This window comes from Manis javanica, chromosome 13 (assembly GCF_040802235.1).
Source record: "Manis javanica isolate MJ-LG chromosome 13, MJ_LKY, whole genome shotgun sequence".
NCBI classification, from domain to species: domain Eukaryota; kingdom Metazoa; phylum Chordata; class Mammalia; order Pholidota; family Manidae; genus Manis; species Manis javanica.
Genome location: NC_133168.1, coordinates 71380167 through 71404887, shown reverse-complemented (window position 1 = coordinate 71404887; position 24721 = coordinate 71380167). Strand labels below are relative to the sequence as shown.

Below are 24721 nucleotides of genomic sequence, written 5' to 3'. Positions count from 1 at the left end.
TGTTTAAAGAAATGTGACTTAAAAAATCAAGTGTCCAATTATGGAATTTCAAAATGTATGTGGCATACGCACAAATACTCTTAAGACTAATTAAAAACAATCTGAATCTCCCTTATTTTGATAATATGTATGCAAGACAGGCCAAAATCGCAGTCCTTTGCATCCAGCCCAAGATTTAATGCTCTGGGCATATGCAGAGGTCAGTGTCTGGGATAATCTCTCCCCATTTTCTGCTCAAGGAGTTAGCTGTGAAAGGAGCTCTCAAAGGCAGAAAAGGGCCAGACTCTTCTACACTGAAGACTCAGCCTTCCCATCTCACCTCATATCTGACAACTTGTCTCCATATGTGCTTATGTGACCTCTGCTTTCTAAAGAAGGCATGGATACTCTGTGTCCCTCCATGACTTCCTGAAATCCTTTTGTGGGTAACACCTGTTGTTGAAGGATGCTTCCGTGATCTCCCATCTAACACAGCTATGCTGCTTGACTATTACTGAAACGTGAACCAGGCTGGACTTGTCTGAGCAAATACACAGACATTAACTGGTTTCAGTCAATAGTTAACTGTGATATTTCCAAGTTGTAAAATTTTCCTATTCATTTATACAAGGCAATATGTAGAATAGTGGAAAAAGCATGAGACTCGGGTGCAGGAGAATTGTGTTCCTATCTGGAAGGTGCCTTTGTAGCGTTGGCAAAGGCCCTCAGTTTCCAGGATCTCAGTGTTCACAACGGAAATAATTAGGGGTTTTGGATGAAATAATCTTTAAAGTCCAAATCATGGTCTGACAGTCATTTATTGAGATGTTGCTGTTATTCTAATTTATGCAAGTAATTTCATCAGGTCACATACATTTTGGCGTAACATGCTCTCTGGCCTTGTCTGTACCATTAGGATTTTTAAAAACTTAGAATTTGAAATTCATAGACACAGAATCCATTTGTACTATCATAAAATGCCACAAAGGTTGCAGCTTGAGAGCATGAATGACAGAGACATGAACCAGATAGTAATTGAATATTTCAGAAACATATACCTACATATATGCAGTTGCCAGGAAGAGGGGTGTCATCGAAACAGTGCCTTTTATTTACTTTTTAATACGTCTTACAATAGTGCACTGGCTTCCACACTTCCTAGAATTCAGCATTCCTCAAAGGTGCTCGCGTGGCCCTGTGGAGGGTTGAAAGGACTAACATCTGTTCCTCCACTGTCCCCAACACCTTTGTTTTTATGTTCTATTTATTTGCCTCCTACTTAGTATTTTATTTGGAAAAGAGTTCTTGGATAAATGCAGTCTGAAAACTACTGCATTATGTAATGTAAAAGATTTTGCTTAAGTGTTGCACTTAAAAAAGCATTTTATGATTATATGTACCACTTAAAAATGTAAGTCATCTTACAAGTTGTTCCAGCAGAAACTAATGGTTAGAAAATAATTTTTTCATTTACAGTTTTAGTCTTTCCTAAGATTATAAATGACATACTATATTTTAGAGTTTCTGTACAAATCACCAAATACTTTAATAACTATACAAATATTAATATTTGATACAAGGGATCTCCAAAATTACACCATAATCATAACTATGGACTGATACACTACTAAATGGAAAAATCCTGTTTGGACAGTTGTAAAGGAAGGGAGTGTTTAATGCAACAAGTTTGCTAGTCTTGTCATCATAAGACTGATAGATATTTGGTGCAATTTAATCTTTGCCAAAAAGAATTTTGAGAAAGGAAACAATATGTAACTTAGATCAATACCCCGTATCTCTCCTTCAGTCCAGTTCATTATCTCTTCTTTGAACAGTCCCTTGGCCTGCTGGTTATAACAGTTTTTGCACCATGATTCAAGTAATTAAGAGTTGGTCTTTCATTTTATTTTTTTAAGGACACATTTCAATGTTGATTTGTATGGCTGTAAGCAAAAGACTACCCAGTTTTGAATATCACTGCTTTCTAAATGGGTTGAGAGCGTACCAAGAGAGCAAAAACAAAACATAATCTTTGGGTCATTTTCCCTGTGACTTTCACCACTATTTCCCACTCATCAGCTAGGTTCTCTGTTACCGAGAGACTTTGTGAAATAAAGGATAAATTATTTCAGCCAGAGGATTTTCTCATTTCAGTTCCTTGAAAGTCTGTGTTTTTCCCATAATAGATGGATTTAGATTCCTCTGTAAAATGCTTTGGGGACCACTGCGATATAAAAATGACCACTATATTGGAATAAAGTAGAAAGGAGACCGTTCCTTCAAGCAGAACACCCTGCAGTAAATAACAGGAGGTGGAGAAGCAGCTGGTGTCAGTGTGAAGATCACCGGAGAATGTCCTGGAGAGTCATGAGGAATGGAGTCATTGCTCAGCTTTTTTCAAACCCCATGTTGCTGACAGCATGATATTCTCATCAATTTGGGCTTGTATATCTTGTGGGTCTGGCTTGCAGGAGGTTTAGATCACTGTATAAAGCAGAGTAAGAAAGATCTCCTTTATCTTTGATAAGTGGTTCACTTTCTCTTTTTGTTTTCCTCCGGCAAGACGCCCTGTTTTTTCTCAGTTCCACTCTATTCAAAAGGCAGGCATTAGTAAAAATCAACAAGCTCATTCCACAGGGGGTTGACCACAGTTCTCACTCCCACCTACTTTGGTCATTGTTATTGTCTGGAACCTGATTTGAATAGACAGATCATCCAGGACAGGATTTTGGTGTGTTGTGGGGCCATCCCAGGGGTTTTCAATAAAGCCACCTTAAGCCACCTTCCTTCTGTTGCCCTAAGTTCCCTTCCTGTCTCAACATACATCCCAGGAGTTCTCCCTGGGGAAACAGCACAACCTGGAAAATTACACCAAATGGCATCTCTGCAGCCGGGATTCAAAAGCCTGTTAGTTGCTGCAGCCGCAAGAGATTTGCAGGTAGACAGATGCAGGGGAAAAAAACAGGAATTGCTGACTATCCCCCACACTGTAATTTTTAAAAGAATCTTAGAAAGATGTAACTATTTTGCTAGAAATGTAAAAACATGAGAGAGTCAGGACAAAATACGATTCCACATAAAGATAAGGGAAACAGAACAGTAAGAGTTAATTACTGGCTTTAGAGTCAACTTAGATTTGTGCAGGATGTTCATTTTGACTATATCACTTTAACCTAAAGATTCAAGTCGGTGGTAGAGCTCTGAAGCATTATTTCTAAGCTGAAACATTAGCTAGCTAGGCTTCTAAAGAGGACAGGGATGGAGGTAAGGCAGTGGAGGGAGGGAAGAGGTATCTTAAGCCCGCAGTCCAGAATTCACAGTGACCCCTCTCATCATTCACATTCCAGCCAGGAATACTTGGCAGGGAAGCTTCGTGTTCTGCAACTTGCATAACAAAGGCAGGTCGACCCAAGTAGTTCTGGTGGCAAAGCTTGTAGGATTGCTCCAGAAAGACTGGCACAAACTGCAAAGGAGGAGAAAGTTCCACAAACAACCTCCAGATCCCTCCACCCAGGTCTTGTTACACCTGGTTTCTCAAGAGCAGATTGCTTAGCCAACCTTCATAATCCCAGAGGCACGCCAGGGTAAGAGGCTGGATTCCAACTACCTTTGCCCTAATTTATTGAGGGCTTTAAAAGTGGAAAATAAAACTTTGAACTCAACTCATCTGAAGCTTTACGATTCAGGTGTACTACTTGCCTTCAGGGGCACCAAAGATCACTGACGTTAAAGTGACAAAAATTCTCTGAGCTGCAAAAGAGAAAAGCATGTCCGGACCCAACCCAGCTGGTTCTTGTACCACAGTTAACTTGACAGGAGGAACACAAGTCCCAGCTGTGCCCTGGTCCTCTTCCGCTGGATAGGATTTCCCCTGCTTACAGCCCCTTTAATCCTCCCTCCTGTCCATACTTCCAGAGTCTAGAAAAAACTGACCAGGGGGAGGGAACAGAAAGAAGAGGCAGAGAATAGTAGGAAAAGGAGGAAATGAAAATGGCTCATGAGAAACAGTTGGACAGAAAATTAGTAAGTCAAGGGTGAAGTTACTTCTAATTTACATGGTACTGAAACTTGAGGTTTAAATGGCTAGTCCTCCAAGGAGCTAGTCTGTAAGACTATACAAAAGCACAGCCCACTAAGCCCTTTTTCATATCTTCCTAGGCAGATATCAACAGCAAACCCATTCCCCTGTGTGTTAATTTTTGTGGAAGTGCCCAGATGGTGCATTTTGTCATAGTAGGTGATGAATTTAATTCCGAACTAAGACCCCACTATGATCCAACAGAAAGCAATTTAATAAAATGCAGAAAAATTTCACGTTTTAAGTAGCCCTTTTAGTTACGGGAAAAGCCAGGCCCAAAAGGAAGGAGTGATTTTTGTCCTCGCCAAAGGTGAAGTGGACCCCTCTCGCTGGCCGTGGGAAGTCTAAGCTTCCAGACTTTTCCAGGGGCTGACCTCTCCCATCTCCCGTGGGAGGGCCTGCAGCGAGGGCGGCCTTCAGAGGATGATTCCTTCCTGCTGAATTCGGCTACTAAGCACTTTGCTTGGAAAGGAGGGGCGTCTATTAGCAATTCCTACCGACCCGGTGTGTGAGTGTGTTTGTTGTGCGTATCAGAAGGTGAGTGCGTGTGTGTTGGGGTGGGTGGGGCAGGGTCTGGGGCTGGGAATTACCTAGGTTCCTTAGAGGTCCTTTTTAGCAATGCAGAAACCGTGCACATGTCTGCAGGCCCTCGGACGAGCCGGGCAGACGCCGGGCTTCTTTCACAGGTTCATGCCGAGTATCGGCCGGCCCTCCTCTGCCAGACCCGTGGGTAGGCGGGCACCAGAAACGGTTTCACTCCCGGTGGCACCTCCTCGGCCCAGCGATTGGTGTCGGTTGGGCAGGGCCCAGGAGCACCGCAGGGACCCGCCCACCGGCCCGCAGCCCCGCCCTCACAGCCCCTCCCGAGCCTGCATCCCCGCCCCGCCCCGCCCCCTCTAGGCCCGCAGCCTCGCTCCGCCCCCTCCGGCCGCTCCCCACCAGGGAAGCGTCTAGAACGCTGGCGTTGGCTGGTGAACGCAGGACTGTGTCTCCCCCGGGTGCGCGATGTAAACAAACTATTGTCAGTCTAGCCGCGTCTGTGAGTTCCAGGAACGCCATGGTGGACTCTGGTAAAAGGGAAGTCTTTTTTTGCGGTGGGCACAGTCGCCCGTCCACTTACTTCTTTATTAATTCCTGGGTTTGTAACCTTTACCATCTTTACCCTTGAGTTTCTCCCTTCAATCCAACTTTTTGATGCTCTTTTCTGCCCTTGTAACCCCACATTTCCCACCAGCTCCAATTGCTGAGATCATGTAGTTCGGAGGTAGGAATTCCCAGTGTTTTAAACGAGAGCTTTAACCCAAAGACTGTGGTGGATGGGTAATAGAAAAAGATAAGTACTTCCACCTATTTTTCAGCCTTCAAGGCAGAATGTGGATTCCTTCAAATCACCTGCCTTTGATTCTGGCTGCGCTGGGTCCTCACCCCTGGGCGTAGCCGCTTGGGACAAGTCGCCCCTTAGTTTCTGCTGGAGGAGACAGCCGTATTTCACCCGGAATAAAGTGATTTATGTGCACAATTTAAATAGTGTTTTGGAGCTCTGAGGAATGCAAAATGCAGCATGACTTGAAGGTACAGTATACTTAAGGGAAAATGTGGAATGCACCAAATGTTTTCTTTTCCTGCTTTTAAAGCTCGTTTAAATCTGCCTCACTGATGAAACTGTTTAACCACGTGCAAATGTGTAATTCTGCCGTCTGACAAAGTCGACCAGGGCTGGGAGCATGGCTTAGTCACCCACGGGCTGCTCTGAGCCATTTCCCCCTAAAGTTAGAATATGCTGGAAGAATAAAATGACTACAACTTCTTAGTGCTTTTCTTTATGCCCTTTTAAAAATACATTTTAGCGAGAGGGCATATGTTTTAATTTTCCCCCAGTGGATATAGTTTGGGTTCCAAACAAAATTGGATAGTAATTGCAATCAAATACTCTTATTAAAAATAATTTCGGTTTTTGCAGAAATTAAGTGTTCTGCATCGGAAATCTTGTTTTTAGCAAAAATAAAGATGTAAAAATATTTTTAAAAGTAGGACCAAAAGTCCATGACTGCACCCCCAAGGAATTATATTTGTAGAGATAACCTTAATTTAAAATTTTCATCTCATTATATGAGTACTATTTTATTGTAAAACAGTTCAGACTCCCTCCAACACACACACACACACACACACACACACACACACACACACACACACACACACGCAGAAAATTATATAACAAACATCTGTACTTCAACTCTCAGTCCAAGACACAAAGCGCTACAGGTACACTTGATGTCCCCCCCGCCACCCTATGTGTCCGCCTTCCGAATCTCATTTTCCTTCCTCACATTCCACAGATAACCTTTACCCTGCATTTGGTGCATTCCGATGCATTAAAAAAATTTTTTCCTACATATGTACATGCACATAAACAATACATCATATAGTGTTATTTTACATGTTTTTAATCTTCAAACAGAACCATAGGGCACCTACATTTCTGCAATTTTCAGATCCATCACTCCACACATTATGTTTGTGCGATATACCCACCTTGATTACAGTAACTCTGCGTCCTTCCTGTTAACTGCTATCTGGATATCCACTGTGTAGTTATCCATGCTTCTGTGGTGGATGGATGTAGGTCATTTCTAGTTTTTCTCTATTATAAGCAATGTCGCTAGATGGTTTTGTATACATCTCATTGGCAGACATGTGGATCACCCAGGATCTTCGACTTTATTAGATGTTGCCTGATTGCTTTCCAGAGTCATCAGTTTTGCATTTTTACTTTAGAAATATAAGACAATGCAGATTACAGATGAAAAAAAAGAAGGAAAAATCATTCCCCATCTTTCCGTCCAAAGAAGCCCACTTTTAATTTTAAAAATATTTTTGTGTATGTGTAAACTTCTAGGTTTATTCTTCTGGGTTTATTTCATTATATGTATTTATATATGTGTACATATACATACAAGTTTATATGTCTGTATATATTTTTATATTTAAAGTTTTATATTTAAAATACAAGGAATCCTGTTTTTAAAATTAACATTATGTAGTGAGCATTTTACCATGACACTAAATATTCATTTTAAAACACAATTTTAATGGCCACAAGTTAGTTCATTGTAGGAAGAATTATTTGGTTTATATAACTATTAACATGTTAAGCATGAGGGTTGTCTTTCTTGCTCTTGCAGGAAGCACTGTGGTGAAGTACAAAGTGGTTAAACCAAAAACCTTTCTTCCATTTGTTTTCTTCATGGTAGTTTTAGTGACTTACTGTGTCTTCTTATTGCTGTAGCAGCTAAAATCTTTAGGGGTAAAATAAAAGCTTTACTTTATTTTAACTCTTTTTATTTTCTTCATCTTAATGCGTCTTATTTCCTTCCCTGGCTGTATAGCAGTTTAGTATAGAACTGCAATAATAGTTTAGATCCATTCCACAATAGATGGACATCTGGGTTGTCTGAAGTTTTTGCTGTTTATCAGAGCTGCTTTGCGACTCGGATGGGTTAGTAGAACTTCCTTTCCACTCTAGCTCTTGCAGCTCTGACCACCAGCAGCCATTTATGTGACTGAACAAGTTGCTTCACTTACCGAGTCTCAGTTTACATCATCTGCAAAATGGAGCCAACAAAGGTAATTATTAACCTTTACTGAAGGCTTATGACAAAGCAGTGACTGCTCTGTTAACCTCATTTAATGCTCACATCTCAAGCAAGTTCGTACCACCATTAGTCCCACTTCACAGGTCATTAAACTGAGGTAGAGAAAGCTTAATAAATTACCCAGATTACAATAATTAAGTGGCAGAGCCCTGATTCAAATTTGCAGACTCTGCCCCCAGAGCCTGCGCCTGCTTTTTAAAAGACATTTTGTCATATTTGCTCTCTCCCTCTCTCTCTGCACATCTTTTTTGCTAAACCATTTTAAAGTCGTAGACATCTTAACATTTAACTTCTAAATACTTCAGAATTACCACACTTGAGAATATTAACACAAATTTACTACCACCTAGCATACAGTCGACCCTTGAACAACTAGGGGATTAGGGACACTGACCTCTGCACAGTTAAAAATCAATGTATAATTTTGACTCCTCCAAAACTTTACTAATAATCTACTGTTGACTGGAGGCCTCACTGATAGCATGAATAATTGATTAACACATAATTTGTTTGTTATATGTTTTTTATACTGTATTCTTTCAGTAAAGTAAGCTAGAGAAAAGTGTGTTTTCAAATTGTCACAAATCTCCAAAAAGTTTTTCAGTGTATTTATCAAAAAAAGTCCACATGTAAGTGGACCCAAGCAATTCAAATCTGTGTTGTTCAAGGATCAACTGTATATGTAATATGCTTAGGAAAAGGAGCAGGGATATACAGTATGCACATAAATTTTACTAAATACAAATTGTTTTTCAAAGTCTTTACCCATTTGGACACCCCCACGCACACCGATTTGTACGGGGGTTTCTGTAGTTGTATAGTCCCATCAGTGCTTAGTATTGGCAGAGCACAAATTTTTTTCTATTCTGAAGGTATGGAAATGGTGTCTCATTGTGGTTTTTATTTATGTTATCCTTTGTTACCCCTCTTATGTGAAATGCTTGTTCATTTCTTTTGCCCATTTAAAAAACTGGTTTGTTTTGTCTTAAAAACTTTTTAAGATGGAAACTGGCATGACAAATTCTGATTGTAACCTCTAATTACTCAGTGGCTTGGTATCACAAATACATGGTCCACAGAAAATGAAGGTGAAAATAGAGGAATGCTTTCCTAAAAGTGAATTTGGATTTCAGTGGTAGAAATGAAGCATACAGCTTCATGCCAAAGAGCAAAATACACCAATACTTACAACATTTCCCAAGATAAGTAACAGAAATAGCAGCAGTGCTATATTTAAGTAAGAGAGATTAGTTGAATTCCGTGTCCTATTTCCCACTTGTCCTATTTCCAGGCAGTGGAATCTAAGTTCTGAGGATGGTCGGAGGAGTGAGCTCTGTGGACCTCTGCCTTTGTACCTGTCCTTTAGACAGTGAGTGGACTTCAGTCATTAGGCTTCAAGTCACTCCATTTTCACCAGCACTAAGCACGGAAAATCAATAGTAGGATCATTTAATAATGCTCCAAAGACTTGAAAAGAGCCTCTTAAGAGAGGTTTAAACCAAAATAAAGGAACTTCAGAGTAAGGTGTTCCCCCGTATGTTATTTTCCTTAGACTTAAAGAGAACTGTTGGTAGCTATGTATCTTGTTGCTAGAATGGAATTCGGCCTAGGCTGTTAATCCAGATTTTTCAGAGAGGACAGACGATAAGGTGTATTGGCTTATTCATGGGGCGGTATAAGAAAATTTGAAAAGAAAATAAAGTGTGATTAATCACTTTTCAGTACACAAACGTTAAGATTTGTACAAATCAGTGATTTGTAGCATTTTTTGTTCCTTATCTAAATGTATGTGGAAAAGAGAACTATTTTTATAGGTGGAGTAAAATGTACTGTTTACTACACTGTAGCTCATTATATTCAAGTTTTAGATGCTCTAAGATTGTAAATGCAAGATATTTGGAAATATGTTATTGTGTTTCATTGCTATTGAATCCATTCAGATAATAAGTTTATTTTAAAAATGACTTTACACTGTACCTTGATTGGGGTGGGTGTTTAGCTTCATCAGAATGAATACAATTGTATATTTAAAATATATGCATTTAATAACATGAAAATTATGCCTCAATAAAAAAAGAGAACTGTGGGGGAAATGACATTTCAGAATCACACTTCTGGCTGGAGTGGCAGAGAATATTATCTTGTAGTCCTACAAGTATTCAGGGTACCTTCCTGGAGTCAGTGAAGGGTCTGTTGGTCTAGTCCAGAATATCAGGTCTGATGGTCTTGGTGTCTGGGTGAAAATCTTTGTCATCAGTTGGAGAAAAGATAAAAGACAGGGCTGTATTTTCAGCTGCCATAAACTTAACAATAAAAGCCATGAGTAAAATTCCCCACTGATAGATCCCCATGGCTAGCTTGAATTGGAAGAGATGTAATTACACCCCACTTTCTCCTGACTCTGGCCAAGGTAAGGGAGGAAACAACGTGGAAAACTGAAATTGCATTTGAAATTGATTCCCATTCTCTGTTTCCAACCCTTTGCCTTGGTGAGAAACAGGGAACAAGTAGGTAAAAGCAGGGGAGTGGTTTATGCAGTTTTACATGTGCTCCCCTCTCCTGCACAGTGCCTCTACTCATCCCCGTCCTTCCCCTCCTCTCTCCTCTCTACCTGCTCCTTCTCCTCTTCCTCTTCAGAATTATGGGGATCGGCAGCGGGTGGGGGCCCCCCTCCTCAGCCAGAGGCTTTTGGAGTTGGCATCCTGAGGGAGTTTTTGCCACTTGCAGATTTTCACCCCAGTGTTTACATACCAGCATGTTGGAGAACCAGTCTACTCTTTGCCTTGAGAAGGAGATTTTATTAGTGAAATTATTCATATTTGTAAACATTTTGAGGAAACAAGCATCTTCTAAAATACATATGCTAAATACATATACTGACATATTTTAAAATACCTACACTAATGCCTATGAGCTGTTAAAAAATCCTTCGAGACACATTATCCTTCCTTCACACTAATACCAATTTTTTTTTCAAATTAAATCCATTTTCTCTTCCAGCAAATCTCTGCAGTTAGGATGCTAATGCCAATACTAGTAACTAAAGACAAACTGTGGTGAAGTCATCATAATAGGTCTTATTTCCTATGTATTCTTGCTGTATCTGTTTCTCTCTACTTTTTCACTTGTTGATGGGGAAGTTTCTTGTGTTGCCTATTTGTGTAGCACTGTCCCTGGATTGAGTGGTGCATCATTTTTCTTCCTTTCTTTTATGGGAAAAAACATGTGAAAATACATTGAAGCCCCTTTATACCTGTTTTTAGGTTCCTCCCTTCCCTTCTAGAAGTAACCATGTTCTGAAATTGGTGACTGTCTTTCCTATCTTGTTTTTATATTTTTCTTCATATATCTACCATTAAAAATATTTTATATTAACATTTAAAATATACATTTATTTCCTACATATGTATCACCTAACATTATGTTTTTAGATTTTCTATTTAGAACTTAAATTTTTGATTTTTGATTTTTTCCCCATCCCCCTTCATTTCCTGCCTTCTATTGGATTGTCAGTATCTCCGGTTCTTTTCTTCCTTTTAACCTCCCTCTTTTGGCTTGGAAATTATATTCCTGTTCTTTTTTTTATTTATTAAAAATTCTCAGCAGAATGTAATATCTCTGTTTGCCTCAGAACTAACATAGGACCTTAGGACCTTAAACTCAGATTTTCTTCTGCAATGTTCCATGTTTTCATGGACTGTTATTTTAGTGTCATCTTATTTTTAGAGTCCTCCCAAATTGTTCACCAGTATTTATTATTTGATAACAATAAATCATTATGTATTTTTGACAATGTGTTTACCAATTTCTTTATCTACCCTTATGTTTTGCCCTCCACTTCTTCCTTTTAGAATCAATTGATTTTCTTACCGAAGTAATCCCTATATAATAGATCTTGTGGACAGAATCACTGAGTGGTAAACTGTCAGTCTTTGTTGGTTTGAGATATCTATTTCATTCTTAGTCTGGAATAAAAATGTAGCTAGGTATAGAATTCTAGAATGAGAATTATTTTCTTTGAGCAGCATAAAGATGCCATTCATTTCACAGACGTGTATGGTGTCCGATGACAGGTTTGTTGATGGTCTAATTGGATATTGTTTTGCTTTTGTTCTCATTTTTAGAACATCTGCTTTGGTTGCTTTTAAGATTTTTCTCCTTATCATTGACATTCTGAAGTTTTGCCATACTGTATCAAATTGTGAATTTTAAAAATTACACTGCTAGAGCATTTGTATGTGTCCGAAGTCTAAAGACTGATTTATATTTTAGTTTGATTCTAGAAAATTCTCAGGTGTTATTGCTTAAATATCATCTCTTCTCCGTGTTCTTTGTTCTCTGGAATTTCAGTTTGAACTTGAATTTCCGCTTCTATACTGAACCTTCTCAATCTGTTTTCCATGGCTCTTAACCAGTTTCATAGTTTCTCTGTCCTATCTTCTGAAATTTTTCCTCAAATCTTTTGGTTTATGGTTTTTTCCCTTCACTTTTGTCTCAACTATTCAGTACCTGTTCATTGATGTTTTAATTTTAGTGACTGTTTTTCACTTTTAGAGAATCAATTTGGTTCTTTTTCAAAATTGTTTATTCCATTTTTATGTTGTCTTCTTCTTTCATATGGTTTCTATGCCTTTGCTTATATCTGGTCATAGTTATTTGGTTACAGTTATTTTATAGTCTCTTTCAGAGTGGTCTTTTATAAGCAGTTCTCTGGTTGCTGGTTCCTCCCTCTCCTCTATCTGTTGACACACCTCGTGGTGGTTTATTCTTTCACAGACCTTGCAGTTTTTTACTGTGAATTCATGTGAATTTTTTTCCCTCTTACAAAATGTGAAAGTGTCCCACGGAGTGAGCGAATATTTTACTGCTAGGGCTCTGTAGGTTTCAGATGCCCTTTCTGGATTTTTAAATTTAGTTTTCAACATAGGCTTCCTGAGTCAAGCAAGTAGTATAAGTTTAGACCCAGATGGGTACATCAGCCCCAGAGTTTCCATTTCTCAAAGATGTTAGTCTCCTGTCCAAGTTCCCAGATATACAATATGTTATTTTGGGATGCAACCAAGCTTTACTATAGTGGCCTGACTTGAAAGCGTTTTATTTGTTTAACTACAAGAAAGTTGGAAGTAGGCAGAGCAAGGAAGAAATGCTGTCCTTTTCCTGAAGCTCCCTGTATGTTCCTGCCCCTCCATCCTCAGGGAGTGGCTTTTATCCTTCTGCTTGTTTCCTGGTGGCAAGCTGGCTATTCCACTACCAGTCTTATGGCCATAGTCCAGGCAGGAAGAGGAAGCAGAAAGCAATAAGGAGGAAGGGATGGACACCAGGTCAGGAAAAACAGCTTCTCAGAAGTCCCTAGTCCACGTCTGCTTACATCTTGTTAAGTGGAACTGTATCACAAGGTCACCCCTGGCTGCAAAGTAGGTGGGCTGCACAGCTTGGGTTTACCACCTTGCCTTTGGTGTTTCTCTTCATTTCTGCCACTTGGAGATTTCCTTTCCTCTCCTCTCCAACATGGCTGCCAAAACACATTTTTATTGGCTTGAAATAATTGCAGAATTTCTGTACATTTGCATATGCTGTCGTGTTTCCTGAAAAGTCATTCATTTGCCCACAAGCTATAAGATCCATTCACTGAACAGGTACCTAGCACCTCCTGTAGGGAATGGAGTTATCTATAGTGGAACTGCTAGAACCATACCATCTTTTCCCTCTGAGTCCATTTGGAAGGTCAGAATTAGCACAGGCTCTGTTTCTCCAGTTTTAAATATTTACACTGGGGGTCCTTCCCAGAGAAATATTGCACTTGGTTTAGAAAGCACTACTGAGTGTAGCTGGGGACACAGCGCTCAAAATATGTAGAAGGGAGGACCTGACTGGCCCAGCTATTCCTTAATCTTTAATTAATTACTCTGATTATTTGTCCCACTGTTCACTTTAGCTGTTCATACCTGCTGAGCTTAGTGAGTCTCCCAGGAAAGAAAGGCTCCCATCTCCATAGCAGCCCTCACTGGTGCTAGTTTGAATTTGTGGTTTCCTTTGGCTTATCCATCAACAGGAGTTTATCTTCTTTCTTGTCTTTCATAAATTTGTCAAACTTTCTAATTGACTGTTGGCACCTTTTCTTGTTTAAGCACTATTATGGAAGAATTAGTTTTTGCGTGTCATCATTTCAGTGAGATTTAGGGAGGTAGGCTAAGTAAATGTTTATATGCATTTTGCAACCTTGAACCAGAAACTCCACTCCAGATATGTGATCATATATCCTACTTGCAGCACCAGGCTTGGCACTAAGAAAGACAAGAGAATACAGTGTAATATCTAATCCTTATATCAGTGGAGTGCTGCTGCCGCTTGTACCAACTTGCAAGAGCTGATTGTTAGGAATTTTATGAGTTGGTTGACTTTGCTTTGGTATCTTGAAATTGACCATGGTAGCAGTACCCCTGAAATTAACCAGTGGTATGAATCAACCCCCTTCCAACCTCAAGATCTGGTTATTAAACATTTATCAGCACACCAACTGGTTTTTAGGGCAACTTGAGATAAGACATATACTTAAGAAAAAGTAAAAGTACAAGTAAGATAGCTATCAAGTGCAAAGCAAAATAGTACAGATGCTCCAACTGCTAAGGAATTCAGACAGCAGAAATAATTGTTGACTGTAATAGTTGAGGAAGCTTGGCAAGGTCGCAGCAGTGCAAACAGAGCATTGCTGCTCTTGGCAGTGTAAAAGAGTGGGCTCTGAAGCCAGAATCTGTATTCTAGCTCTTTTCCTTACTGCTCTGTGACCAGGGAGAATTACTAAATCTCTTTAGTACGCATAATGACAGTCAACATTTATTGAATCCTTGTTATGGGTCACTGGTAGGTGCTTTCCGTAGATGAACTTAACCCTTAGTTTCATCATCTGCAAAATCTTGTTTACCTCCAAGGGCTATTCTGAGTATTCAGTGAGATAATTCATGTAAAGAGCATGGCATAGTAAAATCTCCATAAAGTTAGTATTTTTACTGGCAGATTTCTTATAGAAGGCAAGCCATTTCTCCATGCAGATTTTTTCCTACAGGGCCTCAAAAGATGGGTGAGATTTGATCATGTGAAGGGACTAGGAGAGGGCATCTCAGCTACAGGGGAGGTGGGCACCAAAGCATAGAGGAAAGGCAAATCAGAGGGTGGGAGCTGGTCCAGGTGCTGGCTGGAGAGTCCGAGGGAAGCAGAATTTGTACTCTGGGAGGTACTGAAAACAGTTGAATGAGTCAGATGGGAACAGACTACGGCAAGTCCTGTGTTCTAAGTAGAGAACCTTAACATTTCATGTGGTGGGAAATAGGGAGCCATGGTAAGTTCCTGAAAGGGTAGTGAATGTTAAAATAGCATTTTAGGGATAGGATTCTGGGGTGAAGGTGCTTATGCAAAATGAATTGGAGAGGGGGCTGAAGTGGTGAGAAAGATGAGGCAGGCCCTAGAGACAGAAAAGTAGGAATTCATACAAAAAAGAATTCTGTAGGACAAAATGAATCAGATTATTTTACAAACGAATAAGCTTGGTATATGTAGTCAGAAGATTTGTAAGAGCAATCTGAGTGAGAAATTAAGGAAAGAAGGGAAATTCTTTCTTCATCCATCCTTCCCCTACCCCCCTCCAAACCACCCTAATTTGGAAGTAAGAGATACTGCATGTGGTTTGGGGTATTTTCTTTCAATTAGATTAAATAATATGAATAAACTTTTTGAGCATTTGTTTAGTTTTATTACTGAATATCATGGTTCTGTAGTTTATCCTGTTTTGTAAATACTCACAAAATGATACTAAAAGAAAGGTTTTATCATGGTTGGAGCTATAGTGTTTTTCTTAACCTCTGCAGAGGGTGAAGAGAGGGGGCAGGACATGCTACTGTGGATACACAGGGTGAGTCCCTGTCAGCAGGACTTGCACTTAAGAGACTGAGCTTCCTGTGGGATGCCAGGCATGGAGCACCCGGACCTTGTCTCACTCTTGTCCTTGTGCAATAGCCATCTGGGGCACTGGGTGTGCACAATGCAGCACCACACCAGCCACACTGCTGCCTCACCATTTTGGTAACTGGCAGGCAGAGGCTAAACCCAACAAAAATTTCTTGGTCCTCATCTCTTGAGTTCAGCACAGCCTTGAGACTTAATCACTTCCTCTTTTTTTAGAAACACTTCCCTTTTGTCTTAAAGACACCATATTCTCCTGCTTCTCTTCCCTACTCTCTGGCTAATCCTTCTTAGTAAGAGTAGTCACCCAGAAGTTACATTTTGGAGCTCTCAAAATTTAGTCTTAAAATCAGTCTCAATCTCTCTCTGCTGTTTACTGTCTACCTAGCAAACTCACTGCTATCCATGGTTTCCATCTATATGCCAGTGATTCCTTCATTTATATCTCTAACCTGACCTTTCCTTTGAGCTCCAGACCTGTAACCCTGCCTACTCCTCGTCATTTGGTTGTCTCAGAGGTGCTTCACATTCAACCTGCTCTCAAATTGCCTCATGATCTTTCCCCTCAAGCATTGTCCTCCCTGAATTTTACCCATTTCGTCGTAAGTCACCAGTGTCCATCTGAAACTTAGCCCGAAACTTAGGTAACATCTCGATACCCCCATATCTCCATCCCCCTGTACCAGAAGGATCCAGATCTATCACCAAGCCCTGGAAGTCTTACCTCCCCAGAAGCTTTTGGCTATATCAACACCTTTGTATCTCTGTGTTAACCATTGTCTAGTTTACCATCATCCTTTACTTGGATTAATGTAATAACTGCTTAACTTGTTTTCCAAACTGTACATTGGTTTCTTTTCAGTTTACTTTCTCAACAGTAGCTAACTTTTCTTTTCAAAACACAGATTTGGTCATGTGCCCTCAAGCCCATAAAATTCTTTGTATCTGTCAGATAAGTTCAGTAATGCTATAGTAACAAACAACTCCAGAAATCCCATTAGCTTTCAACAACAGCAGTTTATTGCTCATTCACAGCATGGCTGTGCTCCATGGAAATTTCACTTTGGAATTTAAGTTGATGAAGCAGCTTCTCTGTGGAACATTGCTGGTTATGGTAGCAGTGACCATGAATGAAGAGAAAGTATCCACATGCTGGCTCTTAAAACTCCTGCCTGGATGGGATGCATATCACTGTTGCTCACATTTTATTGGCCAAAGCAGCTCACAAAGTCCTTTCTAAGTGCAAAAGGGAGGGAGGAAAAGTCTTCCCACAGAGAGGAGTACTGAAAGAAGTGAAGCCACAATTTTGGGGGACCAGGAATACAATTTACCATACCCTTCAGTGACTTCCTATTATTTTGAGGATAAAGTCTAAAATCCTTACCTGGCCTAGAAGGCTCCCGCTGATGCTTTCTCAGCTGAACTCACCAAATTTACCTCTCCCCTTCCTATCCATCTTTCTCTGAACTCTCACTACACTATCCTTTCATTTTTTGAACATGCCCTTGCACCCTCTCTTTTCAGGATCCTTGAACATGCTGATCCCTCTATTCTTTTGCCTGTCTTCCTTTCCCCACTTTATTCTACTATTTCTTCATGTCTCGGCTCAGTCATTACTTCCTCAGAGAAACCTTCCCTGGAATTCCAGGCTAGGCCAGGTTCCTTTGCCATATGCTTGTATATAACAGTATTCTTTTCTTTCAGAGCCTTATCTGAGCTTTTAATTATCAAACCATCAGTGAGATTAGGTGATGAATGTCTGCCTTCCCTGTCTTGGCACTGAGATCAATGAGAATAAGAACCCTGTCTGTTTTTGCTCCTCATTATATAGACAGCACACAATACAATGCTTTAAACATAGCATATCTTCAGTAAGAGTCAGTTGAATGAATGAAGGAAAAGGAAGTTGAAATGCCTGGAAGAACCACAGGGAGAGTTGAATGTATTTGCTTGGAGAAGAGAATATTCATGTGGAACAAGCTAAAAACCTATGCATGCATGAAGGGCTTCCATGGAACAGTGGGAGTAGATTTGTTTTTTATTCCTTCCAAGGGCATATATAGGATCAAGGGTTAGAAGTTAGAGGTAATGAATCAAATTTTGGTTCACATTAAGAATAAGTTTTCTGATAAAGTGAGCATCAATACTAGAAATGTTCTGTCCATTGTATTTGTTCAAGCAAAGACCAGATAACCAAGTGTAGAAAATGTTAATAGACGTTCTCAATAGCAGCAGTGGAAGAGGGGCATATATTTGACCTTCAAACTCCAAAGTGGTGTAATTCTATTAGAAAACAGACAGTAAACAAGGAGACACAGTTGTACAAGGCATCAATTATAAGGCAATATAATTGTGTCTGTAGAGTGGCACAACCAGTAAGTGGCATAATGATGTCTTATTCTTGGCTTGCTTTTTAAGACTTGTCACAGAGGATCTTTAGGTAGACCTACCTGTGTATGCCTTCATCTATAGTTGCTTAAATAAATTGATTATCGATGTGTCTCTTCTGGAGGGTCAAGGGAGTAGACAAAATAGTTTATAAACATACAGAGCCTTAGAAAACAAAAAACTCCAACATTATAATGTATGTCATGTTAAATAGTGCTTAAATAGTGGTAAACATTTGCATAGAATATTAAGGCATAAATGATAATTCCTTTTTCTTATGCTCTAGCATATACATACATACATACATAGATATAGCACACATATAGTGGACTTAAAAAAAACTCCCTTCTCTTACATTTTTATCAAAGTAACAAGACACATAGCTTATTTACATGATGAAAGAAACAGTATGAATGAGGTTTTAATACAATGTTATATAATATATTCAGTAGATGTAAATCAACATTATAAGAAATGTAAGGCAACAGTTTTCAAACTATTAGTTCAGAAGGAGATTCACACTAAATTGGAGTAGTTACAGGACTTTTCTTGAAGGAGGAACACTTAGATGAGTCCCTAAAAATGGGGTAGATGTTTATAGATAGATGGGCAAGAAGGAATTCAGTGAATGTGACCACCTCGTATTGTAGGTCTCCTGAGACAGTTTTGATTTTAAATATAACCATGGTCCTACAAGTATGTGCATAATTGCTGGAGCAGGTGTCCTGCTTTTGAGTTTGAAATCTGCTCAGTGTGGACATGAACAAGTGTGTGGGAATGAGACAGGAGGTGGCTAAGCAGTGAGTTAGGTGGATCGGTACTTACTCAGAGCCTGGAAGGAGGGTGAGTGGAACAGCCAGTGTGCACCATCTTCCATCATCCAGTCACCAGCCATCTTGCTGTGCTCTGCTGTCCCCTAGTAAACCATTATGACATCCTGATGTCCCAGAGGGAGAAACATTTGCAACTGTTGGAAATGTGATGGAAAGAAACATGCAATCAGCACGTGCAATCAGCTGCATAGATTGTGAAACAGTAGTCATGGCTCTGTTTGTTCTGTGACAGGATAAAAATTGCAAATCTTTTATAAGATAAAAACTCAAGCTTAAGAGAGACCCTGAGCAGCATTCCCATAGTGTGCTACCAGATCACAGTTTGCAGTCCTCTCCTCTCCCCCCAACTCGTGCACCCCAGTTTTTTTAGCTAGTGTCTGCCCCTGGGGCATAAGGCACCAGTTTTGGAGGGCAGAGCAGTTTGGTGAAATTTAGTTCAAACACTGTAGGCTTCCTGTTTTTCTTTGCTATTATAATGGCAAGGCCATAGAAATAAGGTAGAGAAAGGGAGGGTGGGACTCAGAGTAGGTAGAACTAAAAGCAAATTAGGTTTTCAATTTTTCTTGTCCCAGGCTGTAAGAAAGAAAGACAAAGGAGCCTGTGGAACCCATAAAATGTTAGTAACAGCAGTTCATTCAGGGGAAGAATCTCCTCAGAGCAGGAAAAGCATTTCATTGTTCTTGACTTCTCTTCAGTCTTGGGCTCAAATTTCATCATACTGGTTAGAAATTGCTGTACTTTTTATAAAACAGGAGTGTTTATGAGAAGCTACATACAAATTTGAGTAGTAAGGCAAGATTCATTGTTTTAATGAGATTTGTCTTTTGTTGATTCTTATGTAAATCTCTTCATTATATTATTTTCACTTAACAAGAGTCTCAAAAAATCCAAGATCTTGCGTCTATGTGGTGAAATCACAAGGCCGAAGAGATGAGACTGCAGGCATGATACAAAGATACTATGCTCATTATACTAGAAAATGCCATACATTTAACTTTATTCATAAATACCAGGTTTACTTGTCAGTAGTATGTCTAATCTCACTTTGGCCTCCCTGTTAAAAATTCCTAGGATCCTGTAGTCCTCCCAAGTCTGCAGTATTATCACTACATCCATACCAGGTAAAAGATCTGTAAAAGATAACAGTAGCTTCTTTCCTTGTCTCCTTGTCACTGCTGTTCCTTTCTGTTGGTGCAGCTGTTGGTCTCCCAGAGCAGCACTGAACACATGATCATATCATTCCTTAGCATTTAGACAGGGCCTCAGTTTCAGCCGTTAACACGTTCAAACACATGTCTGAAAAACCGTTAAAAACCACCTTGGCTGCAGTCATGTGTGCTCATGGAAAGTTCCACCTGTAGGGGACTGAACCTGACAGCTAATATCTTAATAGAGAGTATGCATATTAAGTGTATTTAGTTTTGTTTTTGATTTAGTACTTACCACCCTAAATGGTCTTTGAGTTGGGGAGAAAGTTAACTGCACCAAAGTGGAAGGGAGATGAGAAGCATTTGGGTTCAGGTGAATGATTTTACATTCTTGGTTTCGATGGACTGCATAAGTCAGTGATTCTCCCAGTGACTTCTCTCGTTTGGCCACAAAGTCAGATGACATTAAAAAAATATAGCACTGTGCTGGTGAAAATGATGGACAAAATACAACTAGTGAAGAAAATATTTTTACGTAAATTCACATAGCAAAATTTGGCCTAAATGAATGTTTCTGCTCCTTTTTAGAGGCATCAAAGATGGGAATCTAGGCCACACACCATAATGGACCACGAACTTCCTTCATAACTTCATTTTTAGCTTGGTTAATTAAGTCTTTGATTTAAAAATATTTATTGAGTGCCTGTATTGTGCCAGATAATATTTACTGTATTACTCAATCTTCTCATTTTATAACTCATTCTTTCCTCCTCCTCTTCTCCCTCCTCCTCCCTTTTCTTCTTTCTCTAAAACCTCTTAAATGGTTCCTATTCAGATTCACCCTGCGTATTTGCCTTATTTTTCTTCATCATACAGATATGCAAATTTCCCATAAAATCTGTTTTTCTCCCCCTCTTTATTCCTCATGGAAAGGAACATCCTTCAACTGGAAAAATGGAAACTATTTACCAGATTAAAACATAAAAATAATTTTGCACATATATAACTATGTTGTTTCTTTAGGTGTTATGATTAATGAACTTGGTCATTGATTTGTTTGTTTAGTATGTGTCCTTGTTCTTCAGGGAATTTATGTCCATTTTGAGAATTGCCTTTTTTGCATTACTTACTCAATGGACTAATAAAGACAAAGCAGCTTAGCTAAGAAGGAAATCATTTCAGCAACTCTGAAAATCTGCAAGAAAGCATGGCCAGCAGAAAGCTTTCATTCTCTGTGTTTGCATTGGTACCGACCTTAACGGCATGCTGTTAACTCAACATAAAGCTATGCTTTTTAAAACAATTCTAGTTCAAGGGTATCCCGTTTATAGACAATCATGTTCAGGCCTATGAAGTATTTGCAGTAACAATCCAAACTGGCATGTAAGTTAAAGCTCACCCTGGGCAGCTTACACTTACACGATCAGCCTGGGATTTGCTCATCCCATAGCATAGGTAAGCACAACCTCATGATCAAGTGCAATTCACATCTCACAATTCTAGGAATCAATGTACATGGATACAATGTTATATTATTATTAAATCCAATTGCTTTGCAATTAACCCAATATGACACCTATACAAATGATTCAAATAAAGCGCCTCATGTTTCACAGGAGACAATCAATAAACTGAAATCACAGCAACCGCCAGTGCCAGCAATTTGCTCATTACTATCGCACTACATTTTCCTCAGGTCGAGGCTGCTGTCCCCCTTTATTGAATCACAGCTACCACTGTTGGCAATGCCCACGCCTCCCAAGAGCACACATTCAAACATATTTGGCCATTCCTAGCACCACTTAGCTGAGTCATGAAAAGTTACTATCAGTCTAGGATGTACTTAGTCATAAATTTTCCTTCCTGCTCCTAAAATGGAATAAGGCTTCTTTCCCCAGGAAAGGTTCCTCAATGGTGAAAAAGAGAATAGTTGTATTTGTTGATGAATACAATATGTTTTTAGAAAAAAACCCAATCTTACTCTTCTTGCATGGTGTTTTACAATTGGTTTTCTGAAAGCCAAACCAAATCATAATAGCATCATTCCCAGTTATTATTATTGATCATCTCCATTTTAGTTAAGTAAAAGCACATCACAGTTGTAACTCTGATCTAAACCATCTGTTTGCAAAAATATTACAACCCTCTCATTATATAACCCTCTTTTGGCAGATTTTGCCAGTGTGTGTGTCTGCCAGACAACCTGATATAGAGAATTAACTTCCAGAGAGCAGGGACTGTGTACTTTCTTCAGAGATCTCACAGAGTTGTGTGCATTCAGTGGGTGTTTGTTGACAGCTTATTTGAGTACTGCCTTAAGACCTCATAACTCCTTATTTCAAGTAGACTGAATTTGACCTTATGGAGCATTTAGGACAGTCACGGACCAAAAATGTCTTTTCCATGTCTCTCTCTATATATTTGTTTCCAAACATACAGACTAGTCAAGTCAGCATATGTTTCCATGAGGCTGTTTTCATCTCCTGAAACGGGGAGACCAGAACATCATGTGTGCAAAATGCCTCTTTTTAACACACACTGTGTGGATGACTGAAAACAATGACTTATTTTGTACTCTAAGCAGAGTGTGTTCTCCATGAATCATAACAGTGACAAAAATGGTCAGTTTGAAATTTCTCCTGTTCAGGGAGGAAACCTTGGGGATGAATCATGGATTCAGTGATGAGTTTCCTGAGGAAGCTAAATTGGAAAGCTGCAGTTAAAAAGGAGTGGAGAGTGTAGCCTTAACCAGAACGCAATGCTTATAAACCCCGAGAAGGCCATAGATGCCACCTTCTGCGCTGACACTCGCACAGAAGCCTGCAGAAGAGCTCCTGGACTTCCACCCGCTGGGGAGAAGCTCTGAAAGCGGAGGAAACCAAACACAACAAGTAAAGTTCCCCATGGATTGGGAAAAGAAACAAGACTTCTCATTGGGGGAAGGGCGACATGTGGCTGCCTGAGAAGAGGAACACAACTGCGCACACTCGCTCATGTGAAAGAAATTCATTTAAGAGCAATTGAATTAGAGATGGAGATTTACATGGATGGCTTTCAAGAAGAGGAGCAGCGTAAGAGTCAAAATGTACATCAGTCATTTGCTACAAAACTGTACACAGCACTGGGGCCTGAGGATACAGTAAGTGGAAAAATGGGCCACTAAATGGTAATTAAACTATGATTACAATTATGTAAAAGATGTATGGGAGAGACAAGGACTAAACAGGAAGACAGAGAAATTAACACAGTTATTGTGTTAATGGTGTAGGGATGTTACTTGTTTTGCATTGTGGAAATTGTGGGCATTTGAACAGGAGGGCAGGGCTGGGGAAAGGCTGTACAGAGCTGCTTGTAAGAGGCCACACCAGGAATTGGGTGTTTAAGCTTCACGTGCCTTGCCAGCTGTGAACTTAACCTCTGGGAGCCTCAGTGTCCTGATATAGGAAGCGGGAATAGCAGCACCTACCCTGCACCTCTGAGGTAGTGGAAGCACTTTGTAAAGCGGAAGTACCGTGGGAGATGGTGTGAGGATCAGAGTGGCGTATGGACCAGAGACTTCACGTGTCTGGAGCTCAGTAAGTCACCGTGAGTCGCTCATCTTAGCAGTCGCTGTGGGAACTGGACAGCCTGGACTGTGTCATTTAATTGCACAATGTACAAATTACAAACACTGGGCACCCCCTGGTTTGCTAACCAGGTTTTTAAGCACCATTTATAGAATAAACCATTTTCTCTTCTATTTAAAAGGATTTGAAATGCGTCCTTTATCCTATACCTGTGTTTAATTCTGAATTCTACTGTTTCACTATCCTATTTTAATTATTGTAGCTTTATAATATTTTTAAATCTGGTAGGGCAACTTACGTGTATGCATACATATTTTAAGAAGGATCTAGTGTAAAGTGGCAGCTATTTAGGAGGTTAAACAAACTTGGGTCCGAGGAAGGAAAGTCCAGCCCAAATGCGCACAGCAGTATAGCAGTCTTAGAAGAGACTTTGGAATCAAAAAAAGCTTAGTTCAAATCCTGGTTTATTGGTTACCATCTGGGAGACCCAACGTACATAACTTAATCTCTCTAAGCCTCTTTCCTCATCTGTAAATGGAGGATAATAACACTTACCTCAAAGTGCTGTGGGTCAAATCAGAGCAAATGCGCACTTCCCTGGCAGGCACCCGGCTCACAGCTGTCGTGTCCTTCCCCTCTGTCTGTGCGCCTTGTGGTGACGACTGGGCTTCTCTTTCTTGGGTTTTCTTGCATCTGCAAAAAAGGGAAGAAGAGCTAAGAAGTAACACCAACCTCTTTCCCACATTGTGAGGACTATACAGAGATACACGGTAACTAAAGAGTAAAGAAACAGGCATTTAAAATGTATTTGCTACTCCTGAATATGGCAAAACAGGAGATTCGGCCTGCTGTATATTTCATAAAAATGCACTGTCATTACACAGCCAAGAACATGGGATGTCAAACAGATAGGAATGTCAGGCAGCATGTCTCTGTCAGAGCTTGAGGGGTGTGGAGCGGGGGGAATGGCTGAGGCTGATGAGAACAGAGAACAGGTGAAATAATAGAGCCTCTCTTTTCTCTCCTGCTCTGACAGGTTTGGATCTTAAGTGATTTGGGGGCAGAGATTACATCTGTTACCTCCCTTTTTGTAGTTTCTAAAAGATTGTTGAATAAT

At 39.9% G+C, this 24721-nt stretch overlaps 3 long non-coding RNA genes across 6 annotated transcripts; 1 reads left to right on the top strand and 2 right to left on the bottom strand.

Annotated features, from left to right (window-relative positions):
• Positions 1-778: 778 nt before the first annotated feature.
• On the bottom strand, positions 779-4904 carry LOC108384430 (uncharacterized). Its single transcript, XR_001850020.3, has 2 exons — positions 4648-4904; positions 779-2463 (listed from the first exon to the last, which is right to left on the bottom strand). It is a non-coding gene; the product is annotated as an uncharacterized lncRNA (long non-coding RNA).
• LOC118973397 (uncharacterized) lies at positions 4503-23777 on the top strand. 3 transcript variants are annotated; one of them, XR_012124329.1, is made up of 3 exons: positions 4503-4594; positions 7495-7684; positions 22478-23777. It is a non-coding gene; the product is annotated as an uncharacterized lncRNA (long non-coding RNA). The 3 variants fall into 3 exon arrangements; XR_012124330.1 differs by lacking the exon at positions 4503-4594 and adding an exon at positions 5015-5629 and having other exon boundaries at positions 7584-7684; XR_005062705.2 differs by lacking the exon at positions 4503-4594 and adding an exon at positions 5015-5629.
• On the bottom strand, positions 16186-24254 carry LOC118973398 (uncharacterized). 2 transcript variants are annotated; one of them, XR_005062706.2, is made up of 4 exons: positions 24160-24254; positions 20334-20524; positions 18883-19024; positions 16186-18175 (listed from the first exon to the last, which is right to left on the bottom strand). It is a non-coding gene; the product is annotated as an uncharacterized lncRNA (long non-coding RNA). The 2 variants fall into 2 exon arrangements; XR_012124331.1 differs by having other exon boundaries at positions 16186-19024.
• Positions 24255-24721: the final 467 nt, after the last annotated feature.